At 42.7% G+C, this 16660-nt stretch overlaps 1 protein-coding gene across 3 annotated transcripts in view; it reads left to right on the plus strand.

The window, feature by feature from the left end:
- The window catches only part of KANK4 (KN motif and ankyrin repeat domains 4), an 827707-nt gene that overhangs the window by 607806 nt on the left and 203241 nt on the right, over positions 1–16660 (plus strand). The gene's annotated exons all lie outside the window — the stretch shown is intronic.

Raw genomic sequence — 16660 nt, forward strand, 5'->3', positions numbered from 1 at the left:
TAGTCAGAAACCGGTCCTAGGATGCTTGATTCCGGTCCAGGGTAGACATGGCTTGGCAGTTCGGGCTGGACTGTTCCCATGAGGCACAGTGTCAAGGCTGATTTGCATATGGCCATGTCTGAACTGGGGTGGTGTGGAGTGCAAAAATACGATGGATTTAGGCCCAGATCTCTGTACTGGGGTGAATGTATGACATTGTTCTACATTCTGTCCATCAACTGTTGTTTTTGCATTTCCATAATGCTAAGCAGAGCCATTATAATGGAGAATTACTACAATAAAGTGTTGTCTATGCCGTGATTTGAGGCCAACTAATGTAGAGGCGGTATACCAACAACTTTTGCAATGGTAAACTTTTGTTGAAGTTGTGAACTTCAACAAAACAAAATAAGTTTTTTTTTAAATAAAGTCTTATATAGGGCTAGCTAGACCCGTGGGTATCAGAGCGCTTTACATACACACTGGAAAAGAAAAGGAATTACAAAACATCGCTGTACAGGAGGAGACATAAAGACAATAGCAAAGACATAGTACTTATGTATAAAGAGAGAGGACAAGGACTCAGGTGGCTGACACAGTCAGAGAACCACCATCCTTGAAGGTCAAAGTGAGCGGGGAGTCTACTCGGTTATTGATGCCTGGGACGGTTGCCTTGGTCAGAAAAGTATTGGTTGAGAAGAAAGAGTTTCAGGTCCTTTTTGAAGCAAGAGAAGGAGAGGTTGCATCTGAGGTCAATTGGGAGTGCCTTCCACATCCTGGGTACGTTGCCAGAGAAGGACCGGCACTGGATCGTTTTCTTTTTCAGTTTCGGAGGGATGAGAAGAAGAGAGTTGGTGCTTCTCAGAGTTCTGGATTTCCCTGCTTCTATTACCTTGCTGTTAAGGTAGTTTGGGAATTGGGTGAGAAGGGTCTTGTGAGTGATGCAGGCCAGTTTGTAAATACATCTACCTTCCACAGGAAGCCAGTTGAGAGCGTTGAGGGTTGGTGAGATGTGTTCAAATCTTTTCACATCAGTATTGAGTCAGGCTGCCGTGTTAAGGACTGACCTAAGTGGGGCTAGGTGACCTTTTGGTGTCCCTGTTAGGATGGCGTTCCCATAGTCCAATTTAGAAAGGCCTAGGGATTGTACTATTGTCTTGAGAACATCTTGAGGAATGAAAGGTTTAATTTTCTTGAGGTGTTTTAGAGAGTTGAGCGCGTTTTTTGCAGAGTTCTTTATGTGGTCCTTTATTGACAAGTTCTTTGTCCAGGGTAATGTCTAGTGACTTTATTGAGTCGGATAGGACGAGGGAGCAGTTTAGAGCATCCAGCTGCTTGAGCCAGACTTGAGTTGGTTGATGGTTGCTTTTCGGAGAGAACAGTATTAAGTCCGTTTTATCCGGGTTCAGTTTTAAGTGGTTTGCGTTAAACCAGGTTTGGATCTTGGTAAGCGTGACGTTGAGGTGTCGGACGTCACTGGGCGATTTGATTTTGTGGTATATTTGTGTGTCATCAGCATATAGGTGGTAATGAACCCTTGCTTGTTTCAAAATAATAGCAAGCGGTTCTATGAAGAGATTGAAGAGGGATGGTGATAGGATCGATCCTTGCGGGACTCCAAGTTTGACTCGTGTTGGTACCAAGAGGCAGGAGTTGATATTAATCTGTTGTGAACGGTGCTGAAGGAAGGAAGTGAACCATTCTAGGACTGTGTCATTAATGCCACATTGGCTCTTCAGAGTCTCAAGTAAAGCTTGATGATTTACTGTGTCAAATGCCGCTGATAAGTCAATAAGGATGAGGAGGCAGGCAGAACCTTCGTCTAAGGCTCTGTGAATATCATCTGCAACATTGAGCATCGCTGTTTCGGTGCTACAACCTTTCCTGAAACCTGACAGAAAGGTGTCGAGGAGGTTGAAGTTGTCAATATGTTTGTTAAGTTGCTGGTGAACCCACTTCTTCAAAGCTTTAGCTAGGAACGGGAGGTCAGAGATAGGTCTGAGGTTGTTGAGCTTGTTGGGCTCGGCCCCTGGTTTCTTGAGTAAAGGTGTGATTTGTCCTAGCTGAAGGGAGTCTGTGCCCAACAAATGAACAAAACAAACACAAGAAAGCCGCACAGAAAAAAAACGCTTCAAAAGAATGTAGTACAACCCACAGGTACAACACAATCAAAGTGCAACACAACAAAACACCACACTAACACAACACACCCATTTAACACAAATACAACACAGCAGCATATAAATCACCCCAACACCACAAAACATTAACAAAAATACACTACAGAGCAAAAACAAGCACAAAACACAATCTAGACACAAGAACACAACATAAAACACAATACAATAGCGCCAAGAGACCTTTTTAGTTTACGTGCACTTAACAAATACCCAATAACTTAACATAACAACACACCACGGCAACATAACGGACCACAGAAAATACAACTCAAACAAAACACAATAACAATGCAAAACAAGACACCTCAAAAACATAACAAAACCTATAACAGTACAGAGCAAAACAAAACACAATTTCATTTTAACTCTCAAGCAGTTGTATTGTGTGCTGTGTTATTGTCTTGTGGTAAATGCTGTTTGATATATTTTTATGTTGTGTTGCATTGTGTCATATTGTGTTCTTGAGTTGTCATTATATTGTGTTGCTACATTTTGATAGAGTTTTGCATTCTGTTGTTTTGTTATGTATTTGCTTTGCTGAGCTTTTGCTATTGCATTGTTGTATTGCGTGTTGGTACTGTAGTGGTGTTTTATTGGGATTATCTGCTATGTTGCTGTTGTGCTGTTGTGTCATTGTATTTTAGCTGCAACGCATCTATTTAACTAAGTAATTCTTTTTACAATAACCACTGCCACGAATCAGCTTCCATAATAGAGTGCCAAAAATTGTTTAGAGCAAACCCTGCTCAATTTACCACCAAGGACTCCTGCACCAAAAGGTAACTGCTGTGCTCTATAAAGGGGCACCGGCTCTTACTGATTTCATTTCTTATTACATGAAGTAAAGCACATCGAGCGCTTTCTTTTTATGCACAGTGTAAGTAACATAGTGCTGCACTGAGGAAGCACGTTTGTTGAACACTTCAGTTCAGCAGTGAGAATCTGCGGTGCTAATGATATGTTAGTATGGCACACAAATAAAAAACTGTTTTTCTTGATGCAAGTAACTTTGAGCGGCTTTAGAGGGGTGTGGCCTCTGCTCCTGTTCACCATTTCTCAAGATTGCAATTCTCTGCGCCAGGGAAGCGTTTCCATGGGTGTTGAATTGGTGTTCCCACACAACATCCATGGTTTTCGAAGTATTCCCAGATTTGCAAGAATAGGTAAACATGTGAATACACCAAAAAGATACACTTCCCTGGAATGGCGTAACAAGGAGAAATATCTTTACACACAGAAAGAGGAGAAAGCCTCTCAGGATTGTTTTTGTGCAGGAAGAAACAATCCTGCATGCAACACAGGAATTGGTGCTAGGCTGCCAAAAGGGTACCAGCGCAAGGGAAAGGACAGGAATGCAACGTATTCTTTGGTGCATTCCTGCCTTTTCCCGTCAATCAGTGTAGTGCAGCAAGGTGACGTGTTGTGTTGCACTGAATGATAATTCTCATAAATATGCCACACAGTCTGTATTGTCCAGTTCATTGAAGGTGATTGATTGGACATTTTGTTTGCTATAGAGACCAGGATTATGGTCACGTCTGTGTCCCATACCCACCGGGCAGTTCCTTCTGCTTTTAAGCTATTGCATAATGATCGTGTTACTTAGGTTGGTGGGCACTTGTCCATTATATACTAGGATAGTCCTATGGTTAAAACATCAATGCTGAAAGCAGTGGCCTTGTGAACCCCCGGCTTTAACAGCTAGAGTGGGGTTTACCACTGGGCTCGATGGCTTAGTCACATGAGCTACTAAAAAGTTTATTAGCTTCAGTTTGGAGTCTGCAGACAAAAGCTCATACAAGCCTGTTAAGGGAATACAAGGTCAGTACCAGACTGGGGCTCAGGGGCTGCTAAGTGAGGTAAGTTTGTGTTAGAAAACATAAAAAGAAATGTTGAAAACATCGCAAACAGTGAGGCAGCAAATAGATCTAAAGGAGACAGAAGAGTAAGAAGAAAAAAATGTTGAGAAAAGTTTGAATTTTTTTAAATAGAAATTGGAAAGGATACAGGGTAAAAAGAAGACCAAAAGGCTGAAAGGAAGGAATCAAGACAGGAAGGAATTACTTGCGAAAGGATAGTTGGTAGGAAGGGTGGAAAAAAGGAAGGAAGAAAGGGGTCAAGAAGTGCTAGGTGGATGGATGGATGGATAAATGGATGCCATAGTACTGAATAGAATGGAAGGTAGATGGATGAGTGAAAGGATGGAGAAATGTGTGAACAGATGTATGGAATAGTGAAAGGATGGATGGAAGTGTAAAATGAAGGAAGGATGGATGCAAAGGTAAAAGGATGAGTGAATGACAGATAGAATGAATGGAGAGAAGATGAACTAATAGTGAATGTAGAGTGAATTGAACTATTCCTAGGAAGAGTCACTTTTTTTTTTTTTTGCAGAGTTTTATATAGCGCGAACTAGAACCAAACCGAATCAGTTATCAGAGCGCTTTACATAGCACCAGTTACGTTACATGAGGACACACTTTCATTTTAGGCACGGGGAGATTAAGTGATTTGCCCAGAATCACAGGAGGTTTTTTGCGTCGTTACCGAGACTCGAACCAAGTTCCCCAGGTCCGAGGTCGAGCGCCTTAGCCGTTAGGCCAACCCCTCTCCCCAACTTTGCTCCCTCTGTCTCATTAGAGGTTTAGTGCTAAGTGGGGGTGTATTTACGAGTTACATATATGAACTTTATTCATGCCTGGTTCAAGAAAATAGCACTCGGTTTTGCTCAGAGGTATCAAAGCCTTGAGAGAACAAGAGGAGGCTTCTAAAAGATTGATAGCACTAATATCAATCGGGGGATCCCCATCACTGAGATGAGATTGCCCATGTGCGAGATCACAAGCCTTTTCCCAAAGAGGCTTTATCTTCTTTATGGTATACTCAGGGCCCCTAGAATTATGGGGCAGACCGCAACCAAAATTATGCAGCAGAGACGACTAAATTATGGGGTAAGAAAAGCCAAATTTGTTGAGTAATGTGGCACAATTTATGACAGTATTACTTCATTATTTTATTCACTTTATACACTTGTTAACTCCGTCTGGACATAGGTTTCACCTCATTAGTACTGGTTTAACACCTAAATGGAGCAATGAGCAACAAAAAGGTGGCTAGTGAACCTTTGAAGGGCTTAGCACTACACAGCAACTCTTATCACCAAGTTTTAGTAGCTTTTGATCCGTTTGATCTAGCAACATTTTTTTGTTAACATCTGCAGATTATGCAGCAGATTGTAGATTATGTAATAAATGTGACAAATCCATAATTATGCAGAAAACACGGCAGCTGCAAAATCGCGTAATTCCAGCTGCCCTCAGTATATTCAGCACTGTGAAGTGCTCTCCTTAAAAGTAAATGACAGGAACAAGACGAGAATGATGAAGGTTTCTTCTGTTCTTTTATTCTCCAAGATAAACAGCCTCAACCAACACGTCTACCAGCATCGGAGGTCAGACAGCAACTGTCCGCTATAGAACCTCCTAGCTGGAATGTTAATAACATTCTTAGAATAGTAAGAAGGAATGCAAGAATATAACACATCTTCCTTTCTATCAGGAAAAACAAACCAAGAAAGAAAATTACACAGTAATAACAAAAAACTAAACAAGGAATTAATGTAACACATAGTCTTTCAAATAAGAAGGAGCACGTGATTGTCTTTTACACAAATTAGGAAAATTTGAAGAATCATGCAAATCTCTATTGAGCGAAACATTGGAATCATGTGAAATTGAACTATCATGAACAAAAACAGAATCCAAACAATATTCATTTGAATTGTCAAAATCAGTAATTGAGTGTTGTGTGATATTGGCATCGCCACCACCACACTGATTCATGTAAAGATCATTGGAATCTGAATTAACCACATTAGTGCTAAGGTAATGCCCCCTCTGTGCTGCAAACTCTTGATTCCCATTGTTCATGACAAGGTCAGCTCGTCATCAGCACAGGAGCAGTGTACTGCATGACGAGCTGAGCTCGTCATGAGCATGGAAGGGGTTAAACGAACAATCAGGAAAAGATGAATCAGGATGATGAAAATATTTTTCAGTTACATCTTCTTCAGGAACATTTTTTTAAATCAAAACAATATTCCTTCTACTCCACCATTTGCCATTTTCAACCAAGACTGAATGCTTTGAAATTTTAATAATACGTGTCATAGGTTAAAATTTTGATTTGGTGCTTTTATTTCTAATCAGTCTTCTGATTTTAATGACATCACCAACTGCAAATTGTAGTGCTTTTACTTTCTTGATAGTATCATACAATTGTTTCATTTTAACTTGAGACTTTTCCACAGAATCACGTACTTGTTTAATGTCAGGAATATTGTCAGCACATTTAGTTTGGACTAGAACCCAATTAGGACTGAGTTTAGAAGATCCAAAACGCCCTTTGAGAAGCACAAAAGGTGGTGTGTTAGTAGCAGAATGCGGAGTATTATGATAGCTCCACAACCTATCTTGAACAGCTTCATGAATAGAAACACCTTGAATGGTAGCCGACTGAATAGTCTCTTTCAACATTCAGTTGACTCTCTCTACCATTCCATTTCCTTCTGGACTATAGAGAGCCACAGTTAAATGTTTGATGTCTAAATTGCTGAAAAAATGTTGCATGACATGTGATTTAAATTGAACTCCATTATCTGAAACTAAGCATTTAGGAATTCCTTCTTTGTAAAACAATTCTTTAAGTATGCTTATCACTGTTGAAGTGGTTGGCTCAGCAAGAAACTTGCACTCCACCCACTTGGAGAAATAGTCAACAATAACCAAAGCAAATTTCATGTAATTTTTAAGATTATACATTGGACCAATAAAATCCATGCCTAACTTTTCCCAAGGTCCCTTACGAAATTCAACTGGGTTAAGAGGAGTGTTACGAACCTTGAAAGATTTATCAGCCTGAGAACAAGCAACACAACGTCCAACAAAATTCTCTACATCAACATCCATTCCTGGCCACCAATAATAGAGACGTAACCGTTTTTTGTACCAGTCATACCAATATGACCTTGGTGAGCGAAGTGTATTAATCTTACTAATCTTAGTCTAAGTAATCCAGGAGGAATTAGTAAATTACCTTTCATGACGAAATCATCCTTAATTTTATAAAACTGTCGTAAACCTTCATCTAAATTCCTTTCTTCAGGCCAAGCATTAATGATATGATGTATGATGTATGATCATTTTCTGTACATCATCACATTTGACACACACTAACCATTCAGAATTGCTAATTGCTCCATCCAGAACTGCTAAACCATCAATCATTCCAACAACACATTCAGGATCATCAATAGAAAATGTGGGAGAATCCACATTTAAAGGACACCTAGATAAACATGCATTTGCAATGCAATAGATCTCACATTAATTAAGTTTGAGCTCTTGGCACTGCTAAATATTGCAACACCAATTGCAACAAAAGTCTATAAATTGTAGGCCAAAAAAGTGTATTTATTTTTGTAGCAATGGTGGCATGCTGCGCTTTAGATGAATATGTTTAAAAGTAAAGTGTGCTATACTGCAATTGCTACAATAGTTAATTGTGGATACGTTAACAATTGATGTGTGCACTGATGGCTGGTGGTGTGTGTGCCTGTAGAAATTGTGCACTGATGGCTGGTGGTGTGTGTGCCTGGTGGAAGCGTGCACTGACGGCTGGTGGTGTGTGTGCCTGGTGAAAGCGTGCACTGACGGCTGGTGGTGTGTGCCTGGTGAAAGCGTGCACTGACGGCTGGTGGTGTGTGTGTGCCTGGTGAAAGCATGCACGGACGGCTGGTGGTGTGTGTTTGTGTGCCTTGTGAAAGCGTGCACTGACGTCTGGCGGTGTGTGTGTGCCTGGAGAAAGCGTGCATTGACGTCTGGTGGTGTGTGCCTGGTGGAAGCGTGCACTGACGGCTAGTGGTGTTTGAGCCCGGTGAAAGCATGCCCTGATGGCTGGTGGTGTTTGCTAATGCCTGTTTTAATTGCTGAGGAATTCGAAGGATGATGGGTGCAGAGGGGGGAAAGAGCATGTCAGCTGCATTAGACTCCTGGTCTGGTTTATCGGATCCAGAGTGGATAATTCCGGGGCCAGAGAAACCCCACATCTTGGGTGTATTTCTCTCTTGGCAACTCGTTACAAGGGCTACAGTAAGCTAATCTATGCAAGACATCACAGGGAGTGAAAAATTCCTAGTACACGACTGAAGGATGGTTAATGCACCCGCTGTGCAGAAACTGAAAATTCCCTTCTTATATGGTGCACTGCAAGCGCCATGTTTTTGTTTCTGACAAAAAGAAACACTCTGGAAACAAATATCTCATGAATGGGAAAAAAAACTGGTGAGCAAAATCGTGAGGAGTAAATGGTTTAAAGGAACAATGACAATGCTGAAGGTAACTATAGAGTAAGGATAGGGTTACATTTAAAAGTTAAATGGAAAGGGTTGGTTTAAATGAAAAGGGTTGAAGGAATCTTCCCGGGTAAATTTAAAAACGAATACTCATTTGCATTTTAAATAACAAGCACTTGTATCACAGGGGCAACGGAGAGAGGACGTGCGAGCAAACCAAATGAGTAGCCGGATAAGATTTATGGCCCTATGAGGGAGGTAAATAAACTATGTGGCCTGGGGGTATTGTGAGGTCTGGCAGGGAGGGGCCCAGAAGAGAGACTCCGGAGGCAAAGCTCTGCATAATTTAAGTGAATACCCTTGTCCTGTGCTGGCACAGTGCTCAGGGAAACTGCGATTAACACCTATAAACATAGTGGATACATATGGCGAGACGGTGTGGCATAACATGCAAAGTTGTAAACGTGGTTCGAGTCTCCGTGCACTCTGTGCCTTCCCTAAAAAAATGCAGACATGTCATGTATTAAAAGTAATGTAAAAAAAAATAGCGAAATCCTTGTATTTATTAGTGCATTTGTATGATTTAAAAGGGGATGGCAAGTGGATGCAGTGGCGCGAGAATACTTAATGACGAATGAAAACAAGTTCTTGTGTTTTCAGGCGATCCTAGTACGTTGAATCAATTAACGAAGATCAGCTGAAAACAAACATGCTAATTAACCACACACACGTTTAACCCCTATCTACAAATTGAATAATCATCTTACCTGAGTCCCAGGGATGTTCTCCGCCTCTAAAGAAAGGGGAACCGTGCATACACACCACATCACGTCTAGAAAAATACAAGCCACTTTGCTGCGACTCTTTAGGAGCTGAAGAACCTGGTGCGGCTGTGGACTGAACGGTTTCAGGCTGGGATGTTACCACTGCCGCCTGGGACGTCGCTGAGGTCACTTCAGGTGACGTATAAGTACCTTGGGATGACGTAGAGACTGGCTGCGATGATGCCGGAGTCGTTTGGCTTGCAGTGTTGTCCGAATGAGATAACGTCGAGGTTGGTTGGGACAATGAAGTCTCAGACTGAGATGATACAGCTGTTGGCTGCGATGTATATGGAGACGGCGAAACTGTATATATTGACTGAGAAGAGGTGTAGGCCGTCTGAGGTGAAGTATATGTTTGAGCAGAAGTGTAAATAGGTTGGGACGAAGTAAAATCTGATTTCGAAGATGTGTAACTTGATTGGGAATATGTGCAGGTAGGTTGAGAAGCAGCATACATTGACTGTGCTGATGTATTGTCAAATTGGGGACGAAGTATCGGTAGGTTGGGTTTGAGAATAAGATGACGATGCCTGCGATGTAGTATATTCTTGCTCTGATGGAGGCTGTGAAGATTGAGATTGACCAGTTGAGTATGTGGGCGCAGTAGGCTCAGGTGCTGTTTGAACTGTACACCAACGATACTGGTGTGGTGACGTGTCATACTAACCTCCGACATTGCCTGGGTGCGATCTTTCAAGGAAGCAGCGCCATCAGTTTCAGGCTGGGTTGCGGAGGATGCACCGTACCCGGACTGAGATTCTGCATGGGTCGTGACCATAGGAGTTTCTGGTTGTGGTGGTGGGTATCCTGGCTGCGGAGGTGGGTAGGTAGGTTGAGGTGGCGCACTGGTGTCAGGTGGTGGGACCACAGTAGATAGTGGGGGATACTCGGATGGGTACACCGGGTGCGCTGGGGTGTACTCGGTCTTAGCCTGAGAATAATCAGCGACTGCATACTGAGAAGGGGTGTAAGCAGAGGGTGGGTAATCTGTAGGGGGTGGATATTCGGTGGGTGGAGGGTATTCAGGCGGCGGGTATTCCGTGGGAGGAGTGGGGTACTATATGGGAGGAGGGGGTACTCGGTGGGGGGTGGCGGGTACTGGGTGGGGGGTGACGGGTACTCGGTGGGGGGTGGCGGGTAATCTGGAGGGGGATAAGAAGCCTGAGAGTAGTCAGTTTGAGTGTAGTCAGCCACTGGCGGAGGGTATGCTGCTTGCGAGTAATCTGCTACGGGAGGTGGGTACACAGGCGGGTAGACAGGAGGTTAGGAAGCCTGAGAATAGTCTGTCATGGACGAGTGTGTATAATCGGGTGGTGGCTGGTCGTAGGACTGGTAGGCCTCATATTCTTTACCCATATACTGCTGCTGCTGCACCGGATAAGACACTGTTGGTGGCGCTGTGGCCCAGTCGGTATAGGATGGAGCGGCGGGAGGGGGCGCTGTAGCAGCAACGAGAGGTTCGGGTGGTGGTGGCAGAGGCGGGGGTGGTGGTTGAGCTGGAGGCGGAGGGGGTGGTGGTCCACCGGGGGCTCCCACCGGCAGCACAGACTGTAGTTGCTCCTGGTGCATTTGCTGAAGCTGTGCGAGCTGCGCTAAATGTTACTTGCGGATACTGTCAAATGTGTTGGTATACGTGGCGGCCCAGGCAGTTGTTGAAGGAGTGGCGGCAGATACCGTTGCAGCGGGTGTGGAATCGGTTGATTCGATTGAAGGCTGTGGTGGAAACGTAGAGGCCGCAGTGGCTGTAGGATAGGTAGGAGCCGCAGTCGTGGCCTGATAGGTGGAAGTTGCTGGGAATGTTGAGGCCGCCGTCGTCACTGGATATGTGGTAGCACTGGGATACGTAGTGGCCGTGGTGGACGCCGGATAGGCAGTAGCGGTCGGATAGGTAGAAGCGGTGGAGTAGGTGGTGGCCATGGTGGTTAACGGGTAGTTGGAAGCTGCAGTAGTGGCAGGGTAGGTGGAAACCGCCGGATAGGTAGAGGCAGCTGTAACCATGGGATAAGTAGGAGCAGCCGGGTAAGTGGGGGCTACTGTAGTTGCCGGGAAGGCAGCGGCAGCTGGGTAAGTGGAAGTCGCTGGGTATGCGGCCGCCGGGTAAGTTGAGGTTGCAGAGGCTGGCAGGCAGGCAAGTAGCTGCTCGGTACATGGAGACGGGTGAAGGAGGATAGGTGGGAGCGCCAGTGGGAGGCACCCCGTACCTACCCCAGGTTGGATACATGACGGAGTAAGAGTTTGTTGCCTGGCCCCCAGTGGGAGCACAAGGCCAAAGTAAGATGGGATCTGCGATTGCTCTTAGGCCTCTGGAAGGTTCCAGGCACCACTTCTGCTGCTCCACACGGGCGCGGCTCCGTCTGGCTTCCTTGCTCGTTGCGCGGCCACACTGCGACGGAACGCAGTGTGAGGTACGTTAGTGAAGTCACTACGTCTAATGGCGAGGTGGGTAGAAAGAGGCATAGGCGAAAGTGTATGCTCAATGACAAGCTAGACACGGGGCAGGAGTAGCGAGTGCCTTATGGTATTTTAGAAGGTGGTATTAATAAAGCAAGCATGCTGTTGCCTCCAATCTGTTAGCAACTTCTATGTAGTCAATACAAACGATTAAATGTAGAGATTTGCATATTTGGAGTGAGTACTGTTTCAGTGGTGCTTGGAACATATTTCCAAATATTAAATTAACCTCTCTATCGAAAACTGCTGTAACCTCTACTTGTGGCACTGTTTGATCCACTTACGATAAGGACGGTGACAAAAAAACAGCCGCCTCAAGCAGAAAGGCTTAATGCAAAGGAATATTGCAACAAAGTATCGAGTACACTCCAAAAAGTGAAGCGCTGTCAGAATAACAACAGACGTAACATAATTGTTAACAAGCTCTCAGCATTGATGTGGCATGGGCGGGGCAGCGCATTCCTCTGAAGTCGGATGGGGGCGGGGGAGCGGATTCATTTGAAGTCTGATCCCGAGGCTGGCTGGCGATGTGCACGCGCCCAGCTCACATGAACTGTACCGAATCTGCAGTTTGGTGAGACTTTTCGAAAGCCTTACTATAATCTCGCCCACCATCTCTACGGGATGGCTTAGACGAGACCTAAAAATCAGCGCAGGCATTCTTTCCCCCAGGAATGTGTTTGATTACAAAATTGAAGTCAAACATTCTTGAGAGTAACCTCACTAATCTAGGACTTACCTTATCGTGGTCCTTTTTAGATAACAAGAAAAAAAGAGGTGTATGGTCAGTGACCAAAACAAATCTTCTACCCCAAAGGAATGTTTCAAAATGTTTGGTGGCCCAGACACAGGCTAATGCCTTCCTCTCTATGGTGCTATAGTGACGTTCTGTTTGTGTAAGCGATTTGGATGCAAAACCAACCGTAAGTTCAACACCATCAATCAATTGTGTAAGGACAGCAACTATCCCAATACCACTGGCATCTACTGTAACAATAGACTGTACATCATCTCTGAAAGGATAAAGAGCAGGAGCTTTGATGAGAAGATTTTTAAGATTGTTCAAAGCTAAAGATTCCGTTTCAAGCCATGTGAACTGTTCTCTTTTCCTAAGAAGTTTCCTTAACGGTTCTGTTTGTAGGGCAAAGCTATCAATGAAACGTGAATAGTATTCACACAACCCCAGAAAAGATCTTAGTTGATCTTTATTCTATGGAGCTGGGCTGTCAATAATAGCTTTCACCAAATCAAACTAAGTTGTTATACCGTTTCCAGAAATGTGATGACCAAGATAGTCAATCAATGCAGAGTCTGCAGAGTCTGATGTCCTTCGTATCCTTTTTCTTGGCCACGACAATCGGAAAAATCCACTCTGATGAATTTATTGGTTCAATGGCCTTTTCTGCACATAAAATGTCTAGATGTTGTTTTAACTGTTCTTTTATACTTAGTGGAACATTCCTCACTTTGTGGATAATTGGGATGGCATTTTTCTTCAGAATAATTTTATGTTCAAAATTTTGTACAAGACTCCATTTATCTTTAAATAGTGTTTTGTGTTTTTTTAGATGATCTTGCAATGAAGTAATTTTAGGAATGTCAACCAACGAAATAGGACAAGACGTCCCTGGTCTTAAAACCATAGCAAATTTCCCTTGGTCTTTCCATCCGAATATATTATAACCTTTTTATGCAACATAGACTTTGGTGGAAATTACACGATCTTTGAACCTAATATCATTGATAAAAAATCCAAGCATGTCAATATTATGACCACCAAAAGAAATGGCGCGAATGTCTGGTGGAAATAATTGTAACGACTTCCAGTGTTCATAAAATAAGACATCAGTAATGAAAGTAACTGGAGAGCCAGAATCTACAGTAACTTGAATGTCTACATTTCCAATGGTAACATCACATAAAGGACCTCCCTTATAAATATCAGAATCAATTGAGAGAACAATCTCTTTGGAACTTTTGATAGTACAAATGTTGTTCTCAGAAACATCCTCCACATACTCAACTGAATTCACTTTGAGTTAACTTTTGTTACACATACGAGTAAAATGGCCATATTTTGTTTGGCAATAGCAGGGCAATTCTAAGCGTTGGCTAAATGTGATGGAGAACCACATCTATAACAAAGGTTCTGCTTTTTGGAGTTCTTAGAGTTATCCCTAGATTTGTTAAGATTGAGTTTGGGCTTGGTGCTTAAGGCATTAATAGACTCAGAAATCTGCGTCAGTTTTAACCTTATTTAATTCTTTTTGAGAAACTGCAGATCTTTCAATACCTCTAGCTAACTCTAACGTTTCGTTCAAAGAGGCATTTCTACAACAAAGGAATCTTTCTTGAACTTTCTTGTTGTAACAATTAACAATAAGTTGATCTCTAAGATAAGAATCAATGTTACCTTCAAACTCACGTGTAGCAATTAAGATCCTTAGTTCTGTTAAAAAGGTGTCAATGGACTCAAATTTAAATTGCCTTCTAGTGTAAAATGTATGTCTCTCAACCACAACACTAGTTTCATCAATAAAATAATTAGCAAGTCTGGATACTGCTTCTTTATAAACGTCCTAATCTGTTTCACTGTTTTGAATTGCAGGAGGTACATGATCAAAAATACGTTGTCCCTCAGCACCTAACTTATTGTGCAGAAGCGCTAACTTCCTAACGGGATCAAATTTTGTTCCATCTAATGCTATGATATAGCTGGCAAAACCCTTGAACCATTGTTTCCATTTAGTTTTGGGAATACCAGGTTCTGGCAAAAAATGTGGAGGACAAGTAAAATTCTGCATAATATAAACTGACTATACCGCTTGCAAGAAAATATGCTAGGAAAACTAAAAACGTGATCACAACTTGTATGGTGGAAAGGTTACATATCAGGAAATAGAACAATAAACTCATGAAATGATGCACCAAATAAAATAACCATGTGTCAATTAAGGTTTCAACCTCACAAGAAGTATAAATGGTAATCACTTAAAAGTGAGTAACATTTTGAAAAATTGTACACATCACATAAAGGGGAGAGAAATCGTGCATATAAACTCACTGTTTAAAATAGAATAAAACACACAAGTGAAAATAAAACTATAACGAATAGTTAAATATGCTGAGTAGTTGTAACCAGTGAACATAAAGAAATAATAATCATCAGCCTGAAGAATTAAGGTGTGTGAGTCCCTGAAGAATCAACACACAAGTGTGCAAAACTTGTTAAGAAATGTCAAATATGTTGAGTAATAGAAAAAGAAGAATTTAAGGTGTGCGTGTCACCGAACCTGCAGGCAGAAAATGCTGAAAATTGTAGTTAGAATCTGACCTGTGGTGAAAGCAATCTCCGCTGTAAGGAAGAAGGTGTGCTTGTCACCGAAGAAGGAGTGTGTGGTAAATAAATAATTAATTACCGGTACTATTTTTGACTAGATATACAAATAACAGATAGCTCAATAAATAAGAGTCAAGATTCGAGGTAGCTGGAGTTTGCAGGTTTTAATCAGGCATAAAGGACAGGAACAGGACTACCTGCATGGAAAAGGATGGCAGGGCCCGGCAGCTGCCGGGGCAGGATCTGGGATGAGCGCGCTAACTTTAATAACAGTGCATAACATATATATACTAAAACAAATTACATTGCATTCGGTACAGTAGGCGTAGCAGTAGGCGGAGTTTGTAGCAGTCGCGAAAGATAAGGCAGAAAGTAGGTGTAACAAGAGGCGTGTACAGGGCGTATACATAGACATGTGATGTAAACGTAACAGAATATGTCATAAATGGGGCGGAAACATGGAGGGGGCTACCTAAGGAGCCGGGACCTCTAACCTAGTGGTGCGCGCAAGCTGGCAATGACGTGTTACTAGGGAGAACTGGGGGCTATGACTTCTGCGCTAGAAGAGGAGACTAAAGTCTGGAGTGTCAGAGCGACATGTACCTAAACACTATCTAGTATCTGATGTTTAGAGAACATGTTGATAGAATCCAAAAGTTATCAGGGTAAAGGCTAACAGACTCTAAGACTGGTGCATGCATTATTCTACATGTAGTGCGTGTTGAGGAATATTCTATGACCATTAATACAGTATTTCTCTTACATGGAGACATAAAGGCTAGACTATGGCTGAAACTATTGATGCGATTCAGTAGCTTAGGAATGCAGAGAAGGAGGGCTGGACTGATAACTAGAATCATAACATACTCTTGGCAGACTGGCAGGCAGAGCCAGGCCGAGCCGGGCACTGTGAGGCAGGAAGTAAGTGAAGGGTCAGGGATGCAGGTGGGGGCTGTATCGCTCCTTGGAAAGGGTTCAGGAGACAGGAGCTGAATCTGGTGTCCGGGCCCTTTTGAGGCCTAGAAACGGGGACTTTATTCTGAATTAACGTGCACACTGTGAAACGTGGCAACATAGGTTTACATAGGCCCAGTACTCGTAGCTTTCACGAGAACTGGAAACTGACATACTAGAGTTGGACACAACTGTAATTGCGTCTTTGATCGATCTTAAGGGAATACATATGCATATTAATCATGCACATATAACATAAGATGGGGAACACGTAGGGACACAGAACATGGCAAAATTTACTTTTCCACATTCCCTCCTTGTCACTACGTTTCCATCAGGAAACATCAATATTCATGATACCATCTATCATTTCATACAGTATCATTTGCTCGTCTCGAATTGTCTTGGAACGGGACTTAGGACTAGGACTTGGAATACAGGATGTAGCACAAATGCCGCAAATCGCAGGGCCACATTGTAAACAGAGGCAGCAACTGAAAATGATCATTACTGCTATACCTAGGAATGACAATACTTTCCATCCCCAGGCAGAAATTATACTCCAGAGCCAACCGGACCA

This window comes from Lissotriton helveticus, chromosome 1_2 (assembly GCF_964261635.1).
Source record: "Lissotriton helveticus chromosome 1_2, aLisHel1.1, whole genome shotgun sequence".
Classification (NCBI taxonomy): domain Eukaryota; kingdom Metazoa; phylum Chordata; class Amphibia; order Caudata; family Salamandridae; genus Lissotriton; species Lissotriton helveticus.